This window comes from Haemaphysalis longicornis, unplaced genomic scaffold (assembly GCF_048455015.1).
Source record: "Haemaphysalis longicornis isolate Haplotype H1 unplaced genomic scaffold, Haemaphysalis longicornis Haplotype H1 scaffold_1, whole genome shotgun sequence".
NCBI lineage: Eukaryota > Metazoa > Arthropoda > Arachnida > Ixodida > Ixodidae > Haemaphysalis > Haemaphysalis longicornis.
This window is the reverse complement of record NW_027526203.1, coordinates 400,209,179-400,234,974: the sequence shown is the minus strand read 5'-3', so window position 1 is coordinate 400,234,974 and position 25,796 is coordinate 400,209,179. Positions and strand designations below refer to the sequence as shown.

General features: G+C 49.4%; 1 protein-coding gene across 2 annotated transcripts in view; it reads left to right on the top strand.

The window, feature by feature from the left end:
* LOC144155401 (uncharacterized) overlaps positions 1-25,796 on the top strand; it is a 142,400-nt gene that overhangs the window by 36,500 nt on the left and 80,104 nt on the right. The gene's annotated exons all lie outside the window — the stretch shown is intronic.

The window sequence follows — 25,796 nt, the reverse complement described above, 5'->3', positions numbered from 1 at the left end:
CAGCTTCGCGTGCCTTCGTTGCATCAGTAGCTTCTTGACGTAGTTTGAATGAGTGAAGGATATAAGGCGCGTTCGTAGCACATGCTCCCGTCTCGGTTTGTAGCGCAGTGGGAAGAGCGCCACGTACCTCCCGTTGCGGCCAGAGAGTCGTGGTATCGAAACCGGGCGCCGCCCAACTATTTCTTTTTATAGTGGACTGCGCAGACGTCAGCCCAAATGCTGACGGAGCTGAAGAGACGCGCATGCGCAGTAGAGTGCGGACGGCGGACAACGACAAGGAGGGAGGGAGGGACACAGCCCCGAACATGAGATGCTTCGCATCTAATAAATTGCAGAAGGGTTTGCTGAAGGACCGTAGACGAAAACAGCGCTGACGACGGAAAGAGCGCAGCGCCTGTGTTCTGCGACCCCCTCGCTTTGTCCCGTTGTCTAAGCTGTTTTTTTTTTTTTGCGCTGTTCCGCAAAACTGAAGCGATATTTTGAAGCAGCACTGCCCTCGTGTCCTTAAAAATTGTCCATTCAAAGGCTAGTGGCTTGATATATTGCCACACAGAGCGTAAAAACGCAGCAAGTTCTTTTTATGTACGCTTTTATTTCTGCATTCAACAGGTTTATATATATATATATATATATATATATATATATATATATATATATATATATATATATATATATATATATATATATACACACACAGTAGAACACGGATATATCGAACTCCAAGGGGATCGCGAAAGAATTCGATATATCGATAATTCGATATATAAAATACACCTATCTGAAGATTATCTGACAACTCCGCACATCACTGAGAGTTTTCTGAAGTCGTGGAAAACGGTAGTTTACCGTTTTGACCCTCAAAGCACGGAAAATCCGAACCACAGCATGATGACCACCGCACTTTATTTATCATTGAAATGTCTTTGAGCTTCGCTTGTTTTTTTCTTCTGCGTCGTGAAGTTCGCCAAATTGTCTTCAAGATTACAAACACGCACAAATGAGAAAATCAACGCTGTACACTGTGCCACAACAGAGGCGAATAACGCTGACGTAACCTCGGCTGCAGTAGGCGGTTGGGAACGTTGTCAGGCATTGAGTGCCGTTATCTTCAGTATCCGAACCGAACACCTCCCCCATATGGAGGCGTGCAACGAAGTCGCTTTGCACCCGACACGCTCCGGAATAGCCGGGGCGGGCTGTGCTGCATTCGCCTTTACGTCAACGTTGATGCGTGAATCGCCCTCAAAACTACTGCGAGGAATTCCGAACGCCTTTTCAACCAACGTCTTTTCAGCAGCCTGCACCCGACGAATTCCCGCCTTCGTTTCTCCGAAATGAATGCCTTGGACAAAACAAACATACAACGCCGCATCGGTCCCCCTGCACGAGCCACCAAACAGCTCAATCACAGAAAAAGGGTGCCTCCGGTCAATTTCTTTTGCTCCTTTATGTCCTTTCGCCCCCACCACTATCCGCGTTCTAGCTATCATGGAGCTGCCCCTCGTGCTAGCGTGAAAACAGCTGTTGAAGGCCATCGAAGCGACATAATGCCGCGGACGCCGCTCTGTCTCACCAAGCCAGGCAGCTCCTGCGATGAGTCAATATTATCATCAACTCCACCCCATCAGAGGAAGCAAACTTTCAGGGGCACCTTCGGCGCGGAATTCGATATATCGAATTTGCCCGTGATCAGGAGTTCGATACATGCGCACAGCAGCCCTATACTTTTGCATGGGATTTTCAAGGGGATGTTTGCACTGTTCGATATAGACAATAATTCGATATATCCGTGTTCAACTGTATGTATGTATATATATATATATAATCTCAAATAAACTATCCTGATGATTAAAAAGTAAAATTGGCCGCAATAAAAACACTCCTTCCGGAACGTCCATGACTGTTAATGTGGGTAGCGACAAAAACAGGTGAGGCTAATGCCTCCACAAAAATAATTTGTGAGTATGTATGGACGTGCGTGCGTGTGCGTATGCGCGCGGAGCTTTACATGGGCGCCACGGTTCAACGAGCATCTCGTGTCATCCTTAGAAACACGCTGTCAACCTGCGCACGCCCTATATGGGGGCCGCCCTCCTCCTAGAGACGATGGCGTTGGGGAAAGAGGAGTTCAAGGATGTCCTCTTCAGCTTTGTGTGCATGGAGAGGTACCGAGGGCATCACTTCGAACTAGGCTTGATGGAACGTGGGGGGTATGGCTGGTCACACGGATGGTGTGCCATAAACCGCCGAGGTACTGCTAAAAAATCAGACCCCCCACCCCCCTACCGACGGATGTCAGTGTATATGCTATTAGCATTCTTCCAGCATTCTTTCCGTTGGGTTACACATTTGTTTGCGAACTGAATCCGCTTCCCATCCCTTCCGCCGTCCTCCCCTTCCTCCCTACTCCACGGTTTTGACGGTCAAATCGTACTCCAACTCCCCCCCCCCCCCCCACCCCCCACTCCGCCGCGGCGGCTCAGTGGCTAAGGCGTTGTGCTGCTGAGTCCCAGGAAGCGGGTTCGATTCCGGCCGCAGCGACTGTGCGCCTGACGCTGGAGAAAAACGAAGACGCCCGTGTCGAGGTTTCGGCGTACGTTCAGGTGGCCGAGATCCGGAGTACTCCACTGCGGCGTGCCTGATGGCCCAGGTGTAGCTTCGGTGCGTGAAACCCCCAAAATTCAAATTTGATATGCACGGGCAGGCTCTGTGTCTGAATCTTCAAAATGAACGTACACATTAGTTTTAAAAGCCCATTTCGTTTCCGGCAGCCCAAGTATACGTAAGTATAGAAGTGTCCGCCTTAGCCGCGGCGCTAGCTCCCCCTGAGCAGTTTCTTTCGTGCAGGCACTGTGGCCGCAGGGACGCAGATGAGTCTTCCGGAGTTGGATGAGGTGGCGGCACGGAGGTACCGTCTGGCCTTGGCGGCCAAAAGAAGTTCCGCTGCGCTTTCTGTAGGCAGCGAAAGGAAAGCGGTCATGTGCGCCACCGCGCATTCAAGAGGCGGCAGTTATCGCCTGGCGCTTCCTTGGGGGCTCGTGTTGCAATCGCGCCTCACTCACGTGATGCGCTGGCCTCCGGGACGAGAGGAGCCGGCACAGCTTCTCGGAACATCGCTACGGGGTCTGCGGGGAAGCATGTTAAACCTCGTGTAAGAGCAGCAAACATGTGCTGGACACACGGTCCCACAACGCCGATGGTAACTCTGCATTGGGTGTAGTTCAATGTGAAAGGCTTAAACCAGCTCCTGAGGGTTAGATTATGCAGGCCTGAGTCACGCACCATGGCTATATTGCGTTGGGTTGAGCCCTGGGCGTTTATGTTGATGTCGTCCCTACGCATTGGCGTTAGCTGTTTTCTTGTGCTGAAGCCATTAAATGAACACTACAATGTTTATACAGTTCAGTTTTAATGTTCAATGCAGGCCTTACACAATGTTTTCCTGGATGGATGAACTCGAACTCGTCTTCAGTGCATGGTTATTACATGATGGTTGGTGCCTTTCCTAGCTGCTTTGTGCTACTCACCACAAAGGCTCACTTCATTCAAGACAAATGAAACGATCATTGACACGCTCCAGAAGTGGGAAAAAAAGAGTACATGGGCGCGCGCTTTAGGAAGGTCGCTTTGAAGTTGAGCAAGCTGCTCACAGGTTGCTCAGCTAGGGCTGTATGAACAATGTGCAGAATAGTTTGTGTGGGAAGTTCACGCAAACGACATGTTTGATGAGGGCCTACGAGAACAGACGTTGGAAAAATTGCAGTCGGTTGGACAGAACCTTCGTAAAAATCTTCTAGTCTGCGTGAAGTAGCGTGATTGGCGTACAGCCGTAAACTGAAAGCAATGTTTATTTTCCCGCAGACTTTGGAATTAACAGTGTGGCTCAGTGAAGGGGTGAAGTAGAAAACTTGTATGGATACCACAAGCAATTTTTATAACAAAACAAAAAAGGGACAACTTTTAAAAAAAATTCCATCAGAACAGTCCTCATTCATCCGAGGCGTGACAAGGGACCCATAGCGCCACATAGCGCACAACCTGCAGCTGCCGTTACAGCTGCAGGTTGTGCGCTAAGGGAATGGGAGGTATATTGCTTGAATTCGGATATAATTTATTCCGTGGTGCTAACAAGTGTTCCAGAAGAATGCAGTTGTCATAGACTTCCAAGCCATATGTTGACTATCATCAAACGAAGCCTCAGCAGTTGCATGCTCGTAGTGCAGGACACAATTCTTGTGGGATCGTTCTACGGTTCTTATGTACCTCACGGTATTAGACGGTTGCAGCTGATACTTCACAATGACAAATTCTGCAAGACGTGTGCCGGACACATCACCGTCCATCTTGTAGATGTGGTACAATCTCTTAAGGATATGTTCTTCACGCCGTTTATCGTAGGTATTTGTCGGATCAGTCTCACTTGGTACTCCCTGACTTTCTGCTTGAACATTTCCCACGCAACAAATGAAGCAGAGTCCGTGGGCAAGCAGTGCGGCAGGGCTGCATGTACGTTGCTACAAGGTTCTTCGTCCTTTGACGAGGTGAATTCAGTTTCCAAAGTCGGAGGCAGAAAGAGAGCCTCAAGGTGCACGTCAAGGCAATGTTTAAAGGAAAGGTCCGATCTCACAAAGGTGGGGCTGCCGGAAAGAAGCACTGTAAAATATAAATACTGCCAAGACGAGCGTGGGATTTTCCTCGAAGATGCGTGCACAAGCAAGAAGCTTGACATGACAGTCCAGGGTGAGCAAGCGAGCAGTTGCAAGAAGGGGTGACAAGACGTCAGCGCTCTAGCCAAGGCCCAGTACGGTCGCCGTCGTCAGACGCAATTCAAATCGCTTATCAAAACAACGCTTCGTCGTTGCTTGGAAAACAAGCTCATCGTTTAAAAACAGGGTCACTTGACCCGATCATTCGAGCATACATGTTGATCAGGCGCCACCGGGCCCCAGACAACAAAAAATCGCAACGAATATATCGTCCTTCACAACCCATATTATGTATACGGGGGGTCAAATACAAGCGTTTCCACAGGAAAAAGAAACAACCTACTGAGACCGGCTGAGTGCGACACGGGCCACTTGTGGCTGTTTCTGACGGGCGGTGAATTCCCAAGCTCTTGAAGTACCCACGGACGGCGGACCGCTCCGCGCTAACTTCTGCAGTGCATCACACCGTCGCACAAACTGAGCGAACCATCGCCGTCACCTGACCGGACGTGCTGTGGTGTACAGCTGCCGTTCGTGTGGCCGATGTGGCTCATTCATACCCATGGAACGAATCGTTTCACGCATTAGACGGGCTTACGGACGGACGGACGAACATGTTTCGAGGGGTAGCCTAAGAATGCTTGAAAAAAAAAAAAAAAAAAAAAACAGCGGCAAGAACGAAGTCTGGCCGCTCATGAGTGTTTCAGCTACAATAGACTTGATCAGTTTCTCTTTTTACTTCTTTGGAGCTCGCACATAGGCATTGATGCCATAAAGCTCACAGAATGGCACTAGCGCGGTCGCACGTCCTTACGACGTGCGCACATGGCGCAGGTTTCGTCTGCGCAGGCGCGGTCTTCGAAGGAGTGAGCGCAGTGGCACCAACATATGTGCATAGTGCTACAAGAAAATTCGACCAACTGCCCATCTAATAAGTGCCGTCGATAGTCGCTGCTATCGCAGCCACGCACCGTTTAAGTGCAGAGCACTTTAAGGGCTCGCCTTGACGTCGTAGCTCGCTCGCTGGACACAAGTAGAGCCCCACGGCGTTCTGCGTCGTAGCGGCTGTCGTCGCGGCGTCCCACAGAGGCTTCGAAAGCCAAGCGGTTTATATAGTCATAAGCGTTCGAAACTCGTGAACCGCTGGCGCTTGTCATACATCTCCCCGTTTTGTAGCGCAAAGAAAACTGCAGGTACATTTGAAGCAAAATATACGTATAATTAACCGGCAGCACCCGCGTTTATGTAGTTAGGAACGCTCGTTGGGCTGGTTTTTACGGTAGTAAGCGAAAAAAAAAAAAAAAGTGGCATTGCAACGCCGGCACGTGCGGGAGGAAAAGCAAGCACAAAAAGAACACAACAGAAAAAAAAAAAAAGAACTCTCGCTGGCGCAGTTTCAGGCAGGGGGCGCGCGAGCACTGCGAAGGCGGGAAACTTGAAATGCGTTGGACAAAACCTCTGTTGAATTCATCATGAGAGGAATGAGACGGCGGCGAAGAGCGTGATGGGTGGTAAGAGTGAGCGGATAACGGCGCCACAGCCCATTATGGCGAATCCCTGCTCTGCACTTCCGACAGCACTAACATTGAGTGGAATGGCTTTAATTTTTTTAACACGAAAGTGTTTTATGTCGCGATATCCCAAGATTTCACTGACGTCATATCCGTCATGGAAATGACGCCAGTTCACCTTTGCCGAAGCGACCCGCCAGCAGAACGTCGCCCGCCAAGCACACCCCCAACACAGCCGCCGACCCGCAAATCATGCTCACCTGCAGATTTCGCTACACATTTCACTTTCGTGTTTTACTGATTCTTGTGACAGTAGAATCATCCTCCGTTTTTTTATACAAAAACCTACCAAAAGTTGTGATCATGATGCAATCGCTTTCAGTGCTTGTATAAGGATTTTTTTGTCATGTTTGATAGTTTTGGTGCTCATTGGCTTTCGGTGCACCTATGATGCTCTGAAACAGACGTATTAAATTGTCGAGGTTTAGCGCGCCGAAGCTATACCTGAGCTGTGAGGCGCGCCGTAGCAGGCGGCTCCCGTTTAGTTTCGATTAGTTTCGAACATGTGCCGAAGTCTTGACACACGGGTGTTTCGTTTTTCGCCTCCGTCGCAACACCTGTCAGCTCTTGTTTCACTGGTCAGTCATTTTAGGTATCAAACATCTTGTGTGCATTTTGCTTAGTTAATTCATGCGAAATAGCGGTCACGAAATGGCTGTTTTTCTCGGTGTTACATAATACTGGCGCCCAGCATAACAGAGTATATCTTCCATAAAATGTCAATCTGTTTGGCTGAGTGCGCCCTCGTAACGTCTTCGTAGATCTCACCGGCCACTGTATTAACTGAGAGTGTTTTGTGTTAACACCGGGGTGCTTTTAGTATAGTGACCGTTCGCGTTCATGTAAGAATTGCTTGGCTCACCATTTTCCGGCAATGGCCTGATGGCGTCCACGGTGCCGGCGTCGACCTCGCGTCATTTGCCCACAATACTCAAGGGCGAAGGGGATTAAGGTGGTGAGGCGTAAGCAGCCGCCTGATTGCCTAACACAATGATGGATTGAGTAAGCGACTCCGTGGTTTGTCCTGTGAGACCTTTCACACGGTAAAAATGTATAGGTACAGAGTTTGGTGTCGGTTGCCGTAGTTTTTTTTCTTGTATTTTCTTTTGTGGTCTACGCATCTTCCTAGACACGAAAACCCTTACCGCTGACACAAATTGAGTGTTTGTGATCAATCGTGAAGAAATGGCGAATGAAAGTATTTCTTTGATTCACTCTGCGAAACACGGTCGCAGATTCCGCCAACTTTTACAGCGCCTCTGGTGGCGTCACCTAAGGTGAAATTTATGAATTTGCATTCCGGCTCACTCACTTACCGTGGGCAAAGTAGAGCAATGCCTTAAAATGACTTTCGAAATCTAATATTAGTTTGAAATTACTTTTTTGATATTACAAAGTTCATCAGCATATTTAGGGCCCCGTAGGCACCCTGATGCATCTTTTGCGAAGCTTTCTGCATCGCCGTCAAAAACTATATCCGCATTCGACTTTTTTGCCGTACATTTATTTACCTTAGGCACCTTGGGGTGGAACATTCTGGATAGAGGCTGCTAGCCGAGCTGTTAAGTCTGCCTTGCAGTGAGGTGGTAAAATTCAGGAAATCCACTCAACTTGGATTGCACGATGAATTTGTGCCGCAAGACGGCGGAAATTCTGCAGCAAAGCATAAGGCTACCATTTACTAAGGGAAGTATACAGGCGAATGGCTTGAAGGACATACTAACTACTAATCGTGATGCGGGCTACGGGCGGTAAAGCGATGGTGGACACAATGTGAGCGGTTCTCGAATTCCGACAAGTTCAGCACAGAGCTATGAAAAAGGCTCTTGATCCTGAGGTCTTGAGGTGGGCTGGGTGGTTGGGAGAGTTAAGACCGGTGGCAACAACAGTATCTGAACGCTGCCGTCGGCATAAATTATGGTGCAATCTGTTGTAAGTGCCGATTGGTTTAGGTATAGTGCATTGTTGTAGTGCAGGCGCAGAAGTACTGGACTGTACGTGGGTGGTGTAGATCGGTTGCTTTGTTGTCATACACTTTACAAACTCCAACAGGGCAGTACTAGATGAGGTAATAGTGCACGGGAGACCGCGTAAGCTATTGGCGCCCGCAAGAAATGGCGGAATACAGCCTTCAATTGGCGAGCGTCACAGCGCTGATGCACAAGTTCGTCCAACGGGTTGAGGTGTGCGTGTCCTGCAGAGAGACACATTGGGGCTGATGCTTGGAAGGCCAGTGCTTGCTCTCATAACTTCTTTATTGATGGTTGTAAGTCAATCCCAACTCCGCTCGGCGGAGCGTTTCCCGTTTTTTTCACTGCATCTTTGCTTCACACGTCGGCTTTGGGTACCCTCCGCCGTGAATTGCCGTTTTCGTTGCCGGAAAGCAAGCGCTAGAGTCTCTTCGAGAATGGCCACTGTATACGTCTCGTTACCGGGGTGCATCAGCGGCCCGGTCGGTGAGTATTGTAGGACTTAGTTGTCTTAAATATTCACGGAATTGTATCTTTCGTCCTTCATTACGGCATTGTATCTGTCAACTTCACTAGCTTGCATTATTCTCCTAACGTTGCCCCTTTCATCTGCTTGCGCATTCGTAGGTCTAGTGCGTCTAGCGGAACTTCCAATTAAACAGAAAGAACAATAGCAGCACTGAATTCGCAACACGTCTCCCTTCTTGATTTTGTTGACTTTTGTCGGCAGTTCGGGCGTACGACATAGTTGAGACTTATCGCTACATTCTGAGCCTGAAGCGCCCACCACGCGAACTGCTCACACTGCTCTGTGCGCAACGAAGAAGGTTGAGGACCCGAGAAGAGAGAGAGGCGTACACTGGCGCGAGTCTCAACTGACTTGCCGGTTTACGGCTGTGCGCTCAGGCTGCGACCAAGCCCAGCTTCCCCGCCCCAATTCCTATCCCGCCCATGAGCTTTGGGAGAGAGCCTTCACCAGCTTCACCCTCGAGGATCACCTGGCGCTGGTCAAGAGGGCTCTTGACGTGGCCCGAGCTCAGTGTCCTGGACTGAGGAAGCCATCCAGAAGACTCCAATTTATTTTTTTTAATAAAAAGTTTATTCTCTTTTTTTCTCTCTCTCTGCCTTAGTTGTGATGGCACCGACCTAGTGCAGAGCACGGCGGTGTTTTGGCGCTTAAAAATTTAGAATTTTGTCGAGATGTGACGGTCACCTTGATGCTTTTTATTCGAAGTAACTCGCACTTAGCCGATATATTGAGTTTTGGCTTAATTATCGAGTGATTTCTTTTATTTATATGCGTGTAAAATTGCCGGGACCGGTGCATCACTTCCAGTTAATCGATAATTCCAATTAAGCGACTTCGAATTATCGAGAGTCGACTGTATAAGCACTGTATTGTTTTTTTTTTCAATGCTCCGGCTAATTCTTTGCGCTCCTTCCAACAAAACCAAGCATCAGGCGGTCACCCCTCATTACTGAGGATGGGCAGAGTTAAGGATTTGTTTTCTCGGTGAACTCCTTAGCGGTGACGGGTGGCATCGAAACGAGGCTCTTAAGTAACGGACTCTGGTAACGGCAAACTTTGTATAATTTGGCAGTATATATGTTCTCCGCTGTTAGAAGTACGTGTTGAGTTTTATATAGCCATTCTTGTGCGTTTGACCTGCGTGGTGTTTTCTGTTCGCTGCGCTGTGTGGCGGAGGCCCGGATAAGCTGCAGGGTGCCACGGCTGCGCGGTGTTTCTGACCGAACGTTTCTTTGCTCGCCTGACATATTCACACAGTGAGGCATTTGCTTCCGGGGAGGCGTTCGTCGTGATGTTCAGTACAGAAGGCGGACTTCCTTCTCTCGCTGGTGCTCTTCTTCGTGCACCACCGCTCGTGCTGTCATCCCTCCATTCCGCTTCTCTTCTACTTTTTTCTCCCGTTCCCGCAGCTATTGTGCGCACTTCTTTTGGCGCGCCGTTAAAGTTCACGGTACGGCCTACTGCAAAACCCCGGAAGCTAGCTGGTCTAAAAACTTCCCGCAAAGAGAGAGAGAGAGAGAGAGAGAGAGAGAGGGGGGGGGGGGAACGCCCAGACTTGCTAAAGACGTTTTCAGACGTCCTAGTCTGAAATGGGGTCAGGAATGCGTTCCCTGCGCGCACGAATGTGATCCCGAGTCAGGCTTCGGAGAGCTGCGGACGCCGTGATGTTCCCGTTTCTGATTTATTCGTTATTTCACATCTGTTTCAGTGGTAATAAAGACGTCCAAATTTGTGTGCCCCTCCAGGTTTTTTTTTTTTTCTTGGGCTGCCTTCACCGAGATACATGTACCTTCTGGCGTATCTGATAACGTCATAACGAAAGGCTCTAAACCATGTCCTGCGCATTGACGGGAAGCGGCACTATGCGTACCTTAACAGTCACCCCTTCTTGGGAGGCGGCAGAGAACGCAACCGCGCCGCGCGTGCACGGAGAAGCGGTAGTATGCCCGCCTTCACTTTTGCGCCCTCTTTAAAGGGGGGTGAGAACACATGGGCACTCAGTTCGCACCAGATTGGCTGCGACGCAAGTAGCTGAACCCGCGCCGCATGTGCGCGAAAGAGCTGCAGTACGCACTCATTCACCTTCCCGCCGTGCAATCTAGAAAGAAGTGGTTGTGCAATGTGCTGGTTGCGGTTCTGAACGGTGCTTTTACGACACGCAAGTTCTTTTAAACACCGGGATTCTGCACCAAGACAGCTTGCCGTAGCGTTTCACATTCAGATAAGCGGTTCCCAATGTCTGTCACCCTCCACTGGGCATTTGTGACAAGGAAACACTTAAGGAAAGATGTTAAAAGAGGGGTGAGGGTGTGTTTGCTCTTGGGGTTCGTGCGCATGTGCGGAGGGTACACGTCCCTGATAGTTGAGTCGCGGGCGGATATACTAGCGATTTATATATGTGCTTTCTTAGTACATAAAGTTTTCAGGTGACAGTAAGCGCATCCGTAGCTGTTGGTGAACATTCATCACAGAAAATTAGGCGCCAACCAGCTCGTCTCTTAATTTTACTTCATTTTATTTCTTGTTCAATGAGATCTGTTTCCGTGTTACCTATAACTGATTGATCCCGCTGCTTTAGACTCCGTAATAGCCTCGTGTGTGTGCAAGGTGAGGGTCTATGGATTGTATACCTCATAAAACGACTCTGACGCCAGTTCAGAGCCGTCAGCCGGCAAGACTGTTACGCATAGTTAGAGCAGACGGCAGTTGGTAGGAGGGGCACTTGAAAAAGTGATTTAAGTCTTCGTCTAAGCTGAACGCGAGCCTGTTTCGGAAGTAAAGTTCACACGCGGATGAACTCGTCTGGAACAATGTCCGCCCCAAGCTGCCAGGAAGAAAGTCCCCGCGGAAGGCAAACTCCTGGCGCTAGCGTTCGTTTCCTTGGATAAATGGGAGAAAAGAGGTGCTAAAACTGGGCCCGAAGTTTTGTTCTGATACTTTGACGGAGACGGTGGAACAGCTGGCCTTGGCGCGGAGTCTTGCGAGGTGTATGGCGTATGCGGAAAGAGGCCATTTTGTTTCCAAAGGTGGGGACATGGTTTCCAGGGGCAGCACGATCGACGGCCTCGTTGAGCTCGATTTGCAGTAGTTTGGTTGTTAAATGAGCACGTCTTGTCGAGTATGATAAAGAAGGTCGCCTTCTGGCCTTTGAAGAGCCATTGTTTGCGGAAAGGGCGATGGCAGCTGTGCATAAGGATTTCAAAGAGGTACGTGCCAGCACTAAAAGCGTCAAGCACCCTGCTTTTGAGATGGGAAGATGGCCGGCGCTCGCGCGATATTGCTGAATGTCTGGAACAGTATACCTCCAGATGAAAAAACTCCCACCTCCCCTCGCGGGAACCCCTGTGTAGATGCGACGCACAGGGGGTTCATGTTGCAGCGTTGGACAGCGTAGGAACGGCGCTGGAACGATGGAGCAGAGCGGCGCAGGCACCGAGTTTTATAGCGCGCATAACGGTGAGGGGACGCGCCGGCGCCAGTGCGTCTGCCGCGGCTATGACGCAACACAATCCAATCCAATCCAATCCAAGCCAAGCCAAGCCAAGCCAATCCAAGCCAGGCCAATCGAATCCAATCCAATGCCCCTCGCGAGAGAGTGTTCGCTATCGGAGAGGAGAGGGGGTGAGCGGCGGAGAGCGCAGCTGGCGCGGCGAGGAGAATGGGGGAGGGGTGGACGCCGACGACGCCGGATGCAGGGACAAGGCGAGTGAATGAGATGCAGTCGCATCTAAAAGGCCGTAGCAAAACGCCGGTGTGCGCGGAAAGCTGGTGCTCTCCGCGCGCACACCACCATCTGAGACGCACCGGTGAAGCAGAATTTACAAACGCCACCGTTGTTGGGGGCAGCTGTCCGGTGCTGTTGACTAAGGCGATGGGCAGGCGGTGTCGTGGCTAGGCGGCATGATGCTAACCCCGTCCATGTCCCTGAGCGGTGGCGCTGTGGTGGCTGATCGTATAATTACGCTGCTGCCGTACGCGCCATCCCACATCTGGGTCGTCACCATCGACCGGCCGTAAGTATACCTGACCATAGTATAGGTGTAGTAGCTTCTGCGCGGAAAACCCCAAACATTTGAATTTTACCTAGCATGACAAGACTTTAGTGTCGGACAGAGAACTACGACCACTTGGGGTAGGGAGTCCGGGCTGAATACGAGCGACCTCCGCTCGCTTTGTCTGTAGCGAAATCAATAAACCCTGGCGTTTTCTTCTTGTCGCCACTGCCACTTGTGCCTGTTTACCAACATTTGTACTTGCCTTGCACAAGGTATTAATAAAACATTTTTCTTATATAGCTGATCGTGCCATTTTAGCAGTTGTTTAGCTGTTGTTGCCTGCAACGCCGCCATAGTTTGTATATATACAGGCAGCAAAAACCGTCAAAATAGGTGGCGAAAGGTGAAAAGCGTGGTTAAGTTTCTCTAGTTTTGATTTGTCCTGAACCGGAAGCCTCGTAGGGGGGGTTCAGATCTTAGTGATTATGCTGCTGGTCGAGCGTGACTGCCGCATCTTAAAATGGCACCACGAGCGCATCGCACCGCAATATTACAAGTATAAGCGGTTATCCACGGGTGCTTTGAACAATTCTCAAGGCATGACTCTCTACGCTGTTGCCTCCTCCTTGCAAACTTAGTTTTATTGGTGTGGTCTTCATTTATTCCAATTTGTGCCGTCGAAACGAGAAATGTGAGAGATGCATTGCGAGCTGTTACAGGGACGTTTCGTTAGTAAATCGCGCTTTCCTTTTCGTTATATTCGCGCACTTCACTAATTTTAGTGTAGAAGCTTTAGCTTCCTTCGATTCCAAAACGGATAAACGCGCTTTTTTTTTCTGCGAACTTTCTGGCGAGTTCTCCGCATAACAGAATTTAGTTAGTGTTTCTTTTCGTGGTCTTGTTACATGGGTCGCTGGTCCTCCCGTCGTTTTTTCGTAGTCATGTAGGGCTCTGTCGGAGTGATTCGAAACCACAATGAAATGGTAGATGTGCATTATGATTTTGGTTTGGAGATCAAAGAATCTTGTAACAAATAGACATGCAACCTGTGCAGTGACGCGAGAATATTCATCAGGTGGTAATCCTATTTCGTTCTGATGCTTTTTCGGCGAGGAAACATCCGAGCTGGGCAGAGCGACCGCTCAGGAACGCGCCAGAGAAGTAGCTCGTTGCCTGCGAATTATTGCCTAAAGCGCTCGGATAGGAATTTTTATTTTTGCTTTCCTTTCCCTTTGCTTGCAAAGATTGGGATGTCTGTGCTTCGAACGTAGAATTCGCTCATCCAAGCGGAAATACCGGAGAAAGCGAGGTGCATAGCGAAGGGATTGCACGCTCTAAAACGCCTGATCTGCGCTGAGGAAAATAGAATGCCGCGGCGTTCGTCTGTCGGGGCCCGCGAAGACAGTGGAAGAGACTAAGCGGGGCTTTTCCTGCCGTCAGCGCGAGCAGGGACAGTTATTTTGAGTCTTTTTGACTGCTTGTTCTTTTTTTCTTTCGCGTACCTGTTCATGGGCGCGAAAGACGGGAAAGATCTTTTCTAAGAAAAAAAAAAAAAAGCCTCTGGAGGAGCTCACAAATTCTCTGGCTCCAGGTTAATTTAGGTTCGTTGACATATTGTATAAGCGAGAAAAACAGGGCCCCTGTGAACAACGACGGAAAAGTTTATTAGGGAGAGATGAAATTATGTTGTAGCAGTCTCGCGGCCTGAAGAAACGCCGTCTAAAAACAGAACTTCACGGAACGCTTGCACGCGTTGGTTCTAATTTCTTAGTCTTTTCAGCCCCTCTAACGGTTATAGTAAGCTCTTGTCCCTTATCCCTTAAGCTCTTATCCCTGTACCTACCCTCTTCTCACCTTTTATCACTATATGTGGTGTCTTATTCGTCCAAGAGTATTTGTTACCAACCGCTTTATGCTCACCTCTATGCACTCAGTATAAGTTTTCCCGGTGATCACTGCTGCTAAACCATAGTTTTGACCTGACACCGCTTAAGTTTCGCCACGATGGCAGGCATCCGTGGAACCTTCGGTACTTCGCAGTCGGAAACAGCTGTTGGTTGGTTGGTTGGTTGTAGCAAAATGTGGGCGTGCTATTTCTGTGCGAGTCCCCGGGACAAACCAGCGAAGCAAAAGATCTGTTACTTTAGAAAAGACATGAGTAAGGAACCAAATCTTCATGCGTCGAGGTACAGTAAAACGAGAGAAGACGGCGAAAAGCCAAAGAAATGCCCCCAGGAACACGAATAGATGTAATAACTGCTGCACTCCATTTATTCAGCGATTGAGGCTAAAGTGAGCTTTAATTGTGACGATAAAATTTTTCCTCTGAACAGTCGAACTCTGCCACCTTTGTATCTATAGACAAGTTTTGTTCTTTGGACTCGGGGATAACTAGTTTGTTTGTTTTTGCTTGTCTGTCTGTCTGTCTGTTTGTGTGTGTGTGTTTGTTTGTTTGTTTGTTTGTTTGTTTGTTTGTTTGTTTGTTTGTTTGTTTGTTTGTTTGTTTGTTTGTTTGTTTGTTTGTTTGGGAGGGAGGGAGGGAGGGAGGGATGGAGGAAGGGAGGGAGGGAGGGAGGGATCCGTAGTCTACCACCTCTGGCTGTAGCTGGCTGCGCGGGCCCTCTTCACCAGGTCAATGTAGATCGTACACGGTCCTTGCTGGTCAACCGTGCGGTTATTCGTTGTTCGGACGGGTTGCGTATGAGGTGTTTGCTAGCACACCCATACCTGATGGACTAAGGTGCCGGGTGTTGGCCATGATAAAACATGTTGCTTCACACAAATTTATTGGTATTGGGTTCAATGAAAATTTAAATAAGTCCTGACATTTCGTGTGCTCAGAACTCCTTGAAGGCGTTTTGAGCACACTAAGTGATCAAACGCTGTCGTTAGGTTGGGTGCTCAACGTCATCTGTGCCAAGTATAACTGTTTTACCTGCAGCGGAAAGCTTACACTTTCGTTGCAAAGTTTGTCGCCGCTTTCCAACCTTTCCTGTTTGTTTCTGGGCTCTGCCATTAAACGCATGTACAGGGGCACCTAAAAGGGAACAGAGCGCGGCTTCGTGAAAATAGAATGCCTATTTTATGCGGCTGCCAGCATAAATAGAATATGTGCGGCCCGATTACATTCAGAATGACTTTCTTGTAAAGTCACTTCGATTTTGCTGGCTAGGCAGAAGGCCGATAAATCGCCTAAGAAATCTCCAACCCATGCTCCGTTTACTTTTTGGGGGATTCTCCCACGTGCATCACGAAGCAGAAATCCTGCTATTGGAAATATTTTTTTCCGCACTTCCGGCGAAGAGAAGCGTATTCTGCTCAGCTTCGGTGGGTTGCGGCGGCATATTTGGTTAATTTGCGCTTTCTGTAGCACGCTTACACGCTATCGTGTTCGTCTGTATTTACCGTTTTTACTCCATTACCACGCTTCTCGTTCAGGCGCGCTCACGCTAGGCCGACACGACGACAGCGCCAACTTCCGAGTTGGCATACCGCGTTGTCACACAACGCCGACGGCGACACAAACACGTCGACCGATCGAAAGTCCGCGTCGTGCGACTAGCTCGCCGACCGAAGGCGCAGACAAAACCGGTCGGCCAACGGCTCTAGGGGAATTGATCGAGAAGCGAAAACTGCGCCCCGTCAACATTGGTGCCGTAATGAACACCCCTCTGTTTTGGTACATTCTAGAGTGTCATGAACCTAGTAAGGCCCGTGAAGCCCATACAACTCAACACTATAGCGCTAATATGCGACCCGTATTTTCGATTACGACGCTTCGGCGACTTCGTTTTACCGGAGTTGCAAACTACATATGCATGTGCTACCACGGCACTTGTTTCGCTCAATCCCATAGCAAGAATGCTTTAAAGAAAAAAGACCTGGCTCGGCGTGCTCATTTTATTCAGCGTCAAAAAAAAGAAAAAAAAAGAAACAGGAACATGAGGCCAATGAACGCCATGGCATGTGCCGCTAAAGCTATCCGAACAATTAAAAGGGAGATAAGCTGTCATTGGCCTTGCAGTGTGACACATGGCAGCATCATCTGGTTACTCACTTTCTCCAATTTCCGGCTGCGACAAGAAATCGCTTCAAAGCACCGAAATCGTGGTAAAATTGCCAACAAGCAATGCAAATGAAACAAGATCCTGGTGCCAGAGAGGGAAAAACCCTCGTGAGGAGGGAACGATAGACTGTAGTACATGATCCCCAATGATGATTCATGGGTGTACTCATACACACACTCACCCAAAGACACTCGTACACTCTCACATGCATGCATGCATGCATGCATACATACATATGTACGTACTAATACATGCATGCATACATATGTACGTACATACATATGCACATACGTACATGCATGCATACGTATGTACGTACATACATACGCACATACGTACATGCATGCATACGTATGTGCGTACATACATACGCACATACGTGCACGCATGCATACATACATGCATACATATGTACGTACATACATACGCACATACGTGCTTGCATGCATACGTATGTACGTAAATACATACGTACAGTGCTCACGGATTGAAACGCGACACTGCGAGCGCGTGGCCTGTGGTACATGCAGCGCCGCCCGTGGACACCCGTGGAAGCTAGGTGTTGCATTGTGGTATACCACGAGGGTGAGAGCATTTTGACCGTAGGCTTGCTGCTTCCGGTTGACAATAAGCGGGGCTGGGGTTCCCCGCAGCGACAGCGCCGCGCTGCCAGCCTGGAGCGCAGGAGCGCGTTTGTGCGCCGGTGGTAGCCGCCCGGCGGTCCGCGCAGCCAATTTCGCGACATCGTCTGCTCGCGCGCTCTTGTTACGCATGCCCTTCCGATGCCGCACAGATAATGTGCCTGCAAGCCACGGTCACGCTCATCTGAATAAAACGAGCGTCTGCACGAAGTAACAGCCAACTTTATTCCATGATATAAACTAAAAAAAGCGGAGAGCCGCCGAAGTACTCATGCACCGCACCACACGCGAACGTGCCTGCAAAGGCGTCTTTCCTTTTTTTAGTTTACACCCTGGAATAAAGTTTGCTGCTCCTTCCTGCAGACGCTCGTTTTATTCAGATAAGCGTGGCCATGCATTACATGAGCATTACTGTGTCGCATCGGAAGAACACGCGTAACAAGAGCGCGCGCACACGATGTCGCGAAATCGGCTGCGCGCACAGCCGGGTACCGTCGGCGCACAAACGCGGTTCAGCACTCCAGGCTCGCAGCGCCCCGCTGTCGCTGCAGGGAACCACAGTCCCGCTTATTGGCAACCGGAAGCAGTAAGCCTACGGTCAACACGCTCTCATCCTCGCGGTATACCACAATGCAACACCTAGCTTCCATGGGCGTCCGCGGGCGGCGCTGCATGTACCGGTGGCCACGCGCTTGCAGTGTCGCGTTTCAATCCGTGAGCACTGTACATACGTACATGCATGCATACGTATGTACAGTGCGCAACACCCTTGTCTATAACATTGCTTGCCTCTCGAATCTGCGGGCTCAACACAAAAGACGTTGGGGTCAAAATATATGGTCAAGACTTCAGAATGACACAATAGGTTTCTTCAAATGTTTTTCGGCCGATGCAAGATAACGCTATAAGTACGAAACCTGTGTTATAGACAAGGGTGTTGTCCTCTGTACGTACATACATACGCACATACGTGCACGCATGCATGCATCCATGCATACATACGTACATACGTGCGTACATGGGTACATACGTGCGTACATGGGTACATACGTGCGTACATGCGTACATACGTGCATACATGTGTGCATGCATACATGTGTGCATGCATACATGCGTGCATGCATACATGCGTGCATGCGTACATGCGTGCATGCATGCATACGTGCATGCGCACGTAAGTACCTCAAGCACCCAGGCCAAGCCGTGCATGGCAGTGGCGTGACCGGGGAAGAGTTCAGCTGGTGGTTGAGCCGGAGCTGAGTGCTTGGACATTTAAGGCCCCTTGGCGAAGGCGACACAGCACTTTGGCCTCCTCTTCTCGTATACGGCACCTCCGGTCTGACCCATCCGGTGTGAATCGGCAGTCGTCTTTTCCTGTCCTCCCCTTCATCTTTAACTTTCCTATTTCTTTCTAGAAACTTTCCTGTCGTCATGTTCTTTTTTCAGTTTCCCTTTTTCCTAGCGGCTAGGGTTAACCTTGTGTGGCGAATGACCTTGCCTTCAGCCATATTTGGTTATAGTTGTGTATGGCTGGCGTGGGCAGGACTTGCTTGCGAATTCCTGTCCCACCTTCTTGCTGGGCTCCATGGTGGGTGGCTGGCACTACGGCCAAACAGATTTTTCATTTCATGGATTCTTTTTTTCGTTCAACTGATCCCTCTCAAAAAAGAGGGGGCACCGATGCAACCGCTAGGTTTTTCACAAAGAACGTCAACAACTTCCCACGCTTCCATGTGGTGCACAGCAGCAACGCAGATGAAACTGCACGACTCGTCTCGCTATTCCTAGTCACAAAGACTCTAACATCCACCATAGGTGAAGGCTACAAGGTCAAGGAGCTAGCGAACGGAGACCTCCTCGAACGGAGACATCCTCCTCCGCCTCCTCCCTGTAATTTTCGTATTAGGCTAATTAACCTGATATAGCCTGACAAACCTCGCATGGTCTACAACATTACTTGAGGAGGCTGTACTCATACTGACAGCAAACATTTGGCCCCCCCTTTGCCCATGCATGTAAAAAAATTGGTGCACCAACCCCAGACCACAGCCGAGACACTTTTATACAGCCCCGAATAAATTCATGACTGTAAAAATAATGTATGTGTATTTTATATGGAAAAGCCCAGAGAAGCCCCCACTCCACTGTCGTCAAGTTTAACGCTGAAACTTTGTCCTTCTGTCAATATGTTACCTGAGGTGTCTACCTATAGCTCTCGCACCCATTGTTTTATTTATTTAGTACTAAGACCACCACTTCACATTTCGACGATGTTTCCTTATCTGTCTGGTCTTCTGCGCAGCATGCTTAACCAATCAAAAGGCGCGCGTGCGCGGTACTGCAGAAAAATTCGTAAACAATTTTTGGGCGTATTCTACGAAAAAAAAACGCTTTATTAGTCCCTCCAGTACGCAGGCCTGCTCCTGCTATTTGAGAGTAGCTATAGTACTACTTGTTTCGCTTTAAGGCCCGTCGTATTCGTGTCGCTAACACTGATTGGTTACTTTTAAAGGCTTAAAACGATACAGTAAACAGAAGGTTTAAAATCAGGCAAAATCGCACAGTCAATTGAAAATATTGGGGCTTCGCGAGTGCTCACCGGCTTCTTGATGAATAACTGCATTTACCTGGCATTTTGGGTAATAAACCTAACCTTTTTTTAGGCTGTGGCTCTGGACGGAACGATATACAAGTGCTAAAGTTCCGTCCAGACGGAACGGAGCGCTGCGGGTTATCCTTCCGTCCAGACGGAATACAACTGAGAGCTTAGAGTTCCGTCCAGACGGGGCCGGCGTGAAATTTGTACAGTTCCGTCCAGACGAAAGTAAAACCGGCTGATTAGACGCCATGCTCACTCTTCAGGTTTCGTGTAAAGGTTGCGCCTCGGTTATTGGCGCTGTTATACCAGGTTCGATTCCCCTCAGACATACTTTTTAGATGCGACTGCATCTCATTCACTCGCCTTGTCCCTCCATATGGCGTTGTTGTTGTCCGTCCACACCCCTCCCCCATTCTCCTCGCCGCGCGAGCTGCGCTCTCCGCCGCTCACCCCCTCTCCTCTCCAATAGCGAACACTCTCTCGCGAGGGGCATTGGATTGGATTCGATTGGGTTGGCTTGGCTTGGCTTGGCTTGGATTGGATTGGATTAAAGTGGATTGTGTTGGATTGTGTTGCGTCATAGCCGCGCCACGTTGCGTCATAGCCGCGGTCGTTCCAGCACCGGCGTTCCGATTTCGGGCACGTGCATAGACTTGATCTTCGCTGCAAATTGCACGGTGGTCCCGTTGCTTCACCATCCACTACCCGTACACTTCAGCGACCATAAGGCCGTCATCGTTAACGTTACGCCGCGTGTTAACATCATACGCGTTCCTCACACGTTTCACGCAATTAGAGAATCACCCCAACGGAAACACCAAGTGAACCCCCAAGATGCGTCGCATCTCCACAGGGTTCCCCTCGTGGGAAGGTGGGTTAATTTTTTTTTTTTCGTGGTTTTGCCAGCGTTTTGTAACAGCTAACTTCGTGCTCACTTTACAATTGACGCGGTGAGAGCAGTAGGCCTTGAATTTGCACTCAGCCGGCCGCTCCGCTACCGCTCACTAGAGCCAAGGCCGACGTATCCACCGCCAGAGTTCCGATCATCTGTAGTTCGTAATGGTGATCACTAATTAACGGTTATTCTGCCTAGTCAAATTCAGCACTCGGAAACGATCGGCGCGCACGTCGGCCGTGCCTGCAAACATGCCGGCGCGCCTGCCCGCACGGCACTGCGGCTCGAACCGGCCCAGACCACGGCAGCAGCAGCTTATCGCCGCTCTTCGAAATCAATCTGATCGCGGAAAAGAACTTCTACATGCGAGAAAGTGAATGTTAGTGTGGGGAAAAATTGTGCTACGGATTGTAATTCGCAGCTATAGAGATAGCGGCGGTTCAAATATCCACCGTGACGCTAAGCCTAAAGTTCCCAACACCGAGCAGACGCGAGAAAACCAAGCCGGTTCCGAGCTGTTGTGAAAGCCCCTCACCTAAATCTCGCCGCGCGCGAGTGCGTTGCGTTTGTTTCTGAAGCGAGTGCTTTAACGATATTTCCTTTTGTCTACACTGCTTCTCTTTTGTTTTTTATCGTGAAGTAAAAGTGTTAATTTATGTTTGTTACGCTCACAACCAAGTGACCGCGATCACCATACTTGAAATTTCGCGTGTAACCGCCAAAACCGCAGTTTGCGATAACCGCGGTTAAAGTTTAGTAACGACGGTTAAACTTAACTACGGTTACTTCCGCCGAGTAACAACTCTATCAAACTAACTCTAACTCCGTCAAACGGAACTCAAGCCGCTACCTCGACCACGCCCGCTTCACAACAAGCAGCGAGAGCAGTCTTTCTTGATATTTACCCAGCCGAACGAACCGCTTCCGCTCATTGGCTAGTGAGCGGCAGCGGAGCGGCCGGTTGAGTGCAAAATCAAGGCCTACTGCTCTCACCGCGTCAATTGTAAAATGGGCGCGAAGCTATCTGTTACAGAACACTGGCAAAACCACGCAAAAAAAAAAAATAAAGCATTCCCCGGGAGAATCGAACCCGGTACAATAGGACAATTATCCGAGGCGTAACCTCTACACCAAGTCTGTTTTTTTTTTCTTTAATACATGGAAATTTTAGAGAGAAGTCAGCCAGACAATTGGCACACAATATAAACACTAACAGACAGCAAAGGGTAAGCACGTCAGTCTAACAAAGAAGACTGAACGAGGCGTCTAATCAGCCGGTTTTGCTTTCGTCTGCACGGAACTGTATAAATTTTCCCGCCGGCTCCGTCAGGACGGAACACTAAGCACTTAGTTGTATTCCGTCTGGACGGAAGGATAACCCGCAGCGCTCCGTTCCGTCTGGACGGAACTTTAGCACTTGTATATCGTTCCGTCTGGACGGAACGCTAGCCACAGCCCTTTTTTTTAATGGCGAGCCTCTGTTCGTTTGTGCATTTTGCGCAGCATCTGCTTGAAATGTATACATGGTCTGTGACCTGACCGGACCTTAGGCGCCGTCATGCAGGAGAGCCCAGTTGTGGCTGGCGCATTGATTCGCGGCTTCAGCCACCGAAATACATAGGTCGCGTGAATGAACCGTCAAACACAATTTTGTTTTACGATTGGACATCCTCTTAAAAAACGAAAAGAATCAATCGCAAAAAGTTAATTATAAAAATTCAGAGAATTATCTACTAATGCGTAGCATTATTAAGCCGCTTGTCTTGAGTGTGAGATTATTCCAGCAAGATGTTTTGTTTTTCTAAATCCTGTCCGACCAATTATCTCCGTTTACACTATTATAACGATTACAAGTGGAACTTTCGCGAAATCTGCATTATTGTGGACATGGCGAGCGTTACACGGTTCGCCACTTTTCGTAATTTTTTATATTTTTATTTTTTCAGTGTTTCAAAACTTCTTCTTACCAATTATCTCAGTTACGCTAATATAACGATTATAGGTGGAACTTCCGCAACATCTGCATTATTGCGGAAATGCCATGCGTTATACGTTTTGCCATTTTTGTAATTTAATATTTTTCTTATTTTTTAGTTTTTCAAAATTTCGTCCGATAAATGATCTCCCTCTACGTTATTTTAATGATTGCATTTGGAACTCTCATGAAGTCTGCATTATTGTGTAAATACAAGGCGTTACACGGTTCGCCATTTTCCGCAATTTTATTTTATTTTTTTAGTTTTCAAAATTTCGTTCGTCCAAGTATCTCCATTTAGCAGCGTCGGCCACGGCCGGTCTAGAGCAGCGGACGCCGCCGCTGTAGCCCAGCCGTGCGTCGGCGGAAAGAAAACGGAGAGGAGCGTCTTTCCAAGGGTGCGACAGCGGAACCTAGCGATCCTGATTTGCTAGCGGTGGGCTAAACCCCCGCGCGTCACGTACAAGCGCAGACACCGAAACAATTCGGAATGTGAGCTTAAGGATTCCTGTTTATACAGATTTAAACTAGTTAGTTTAGTAAGTTTGAGAATTGCGTGAAAGCTGGGGAAACTTTTATATTCGCTATTTATCAGAACCAGTTGCTCCTTTTGCCTTTTGTAATACCTCTTAAAGCACTACTGAATTGGTGTTCACCAATTTAGAAAACGGAGCCACATTCGCCGGAAGCAGTGCGCAAAACGTAGCTTTTCTCTAGCGGCCAGATGTCTGTATGTGGTCTCTACATTTTGTTTTCCCACCATGCAAACCAATCCCTAATGTATCTTTACCGTACGACCGTCGGGTCCGTCGGGTCCCCCCGCACGGGGCACCTTGAGCAATCTTGGTGACGGTGTTGGCGACACCGCGGACCCCGAGCCCCCATACATAAGCTGGATCCAACCGTGGTGATGTGTTTCGGATCCAACCGTGGTGAGGCTCCGACGGCCACCTCAAACGGTGGCCGTCGGAGCCCAGGTCAAGCTCCGGCGGATGGGCTCCCTGTCTGTCTACCAGGCAGGGAGCTCCGGGACCTCTTTGGCTACCAGGGTAAGGTCAAAGAACGTGATCGGCCCCCGAAAAGGGGCCGCACCGAAGTTTCTTTTCCACCACTTCCTAACTTGAGTCCTCCGAAACCGAACAACTATCCTCGCTTCATCGTGATGGAATCTGTAGACCAATCAAAACCTCTTGCTTCACAGTCGGTATTTCTCATTTCAAAGTTTCTTGACGGTATTGTTGGAGGGTCGTATAAGGCCAAAAAACATCGCACCGGTGAAATTCTTGTCGAGGTCCGTAGCCAGGATCAGGCCAATAAACTTCTTTCTCAAACCAGCATCGCCGATCTGCCAATCCGAGTCATGCCCCACCGCAGCCTAAACAGCTCCCAGGGCGTGATTTCCGAGTATGACCTACTAAATGAATCTGAAGCTGACCTGCTGGAGGGCCTTTGTAGTCAGGGCATAACAGTGGTCAGGCGCATAACCATCCGCAGAGACGATAAACAAATACCGACAAAGCACCTCATCCTAACCTTTGACAAGTCCATCCTTCCAGAATTCATCAACGCAGGTTACATCCGATGTTCAGTCCGGCCGTACATCCCCAGACCCGCGGCGCTGTTTCAAGTGCCAACGGTTCGGGCACGGCACAAACTCCTGTCGCGGCCGACTTACCTGCGCAAAATGAGCCCAGCACGACCACCCGTCCGACAACTGTAACGTTCAACAATTTCTTTGCGTAAACTGCCAGCGTCCACATGCGGCCTACTCCAGAAAATGTGAAAAGTTCCAACTAGAAAAGAAAATCATTAACATCAAAGTCACTGAAAACATCACTTTCCCAGAGGCGCGGAAGAGGTTCGCCTCTTTCCCTCTGGGAAGGTACGCCGACGCAGCACGCCGGGGGGCGGAGCGGCGTCTGGTTTCGGCGGGGACCCAGTACCGCGAGTCGGACTTGGTCCCGCCCCCACCCCCCCCCTCCCCCCCCCCTGGGTTGCCTCTAGCAGCCCAACCTGCCTTCGCACCGCTCGCTGAGTCGGTAGCGGCTGTGGTGGCAACCACGTCTGGTGGGGAAGCTGCTGCACCCACTGTTTCCTCTTCTCCACCGGCCCGAAGCACACGCGAGGGCCCGGACGAGATGGAGACGGAGGCAGTCGCAGCGACCCCCTCCCCCGCCTCACTGCCTGTGCCATCTGTGGTGCTCCCCACGCCTTCGGCACTTGCAGCGCAGGCAAAGAACACCCGAAAGGGTACCACGTCAAGGGGGCCCAGTCCGCTGGGCACCCCCTTGCCTTCAGATGACGACATGGACGTCGAGCCCTTCCGGCTTTCATCGCAACGGAAGGAACGGGCTGCGACGTCCAGGTCAGTAGAGAAGGCCAGAAAGCCCCTCCCAAGAGTGCAAGCCCCGAAAGACCCTACATAAACAGACACACTCCAGTAGCTCTGAACACATAATAATGGGAAGAGAAAACATTGTTCAATGGAACTGCAGAGGCCTTCTGAATAATCTTGACGACGTGTATGAGATTCTGCATGCCAATCAGCCAAGTTTAATGTGTGTCTAGGAAACACATCTGAATTCCAAACACACAAATTTCTTGAATAGTTACCTGGTATACAGGAAAGACAGGGATGGCTGCACACACACTTCTGGCGGTGTGGCCATAATCGCCCGCAAATCCTTACCATGCCACCCTGTCACCTTGAACACCGTCCTTGAGGCTGTAGCCGTTCGCACAATAATATTTAATAGGTTGATAACGGTATGCTCCATATACATTCCTCCTGATCTTGCAGTTCTGAGCTCTGACTTCGAGGCGCTGGTCGACCAGCTGCCCGAACCAT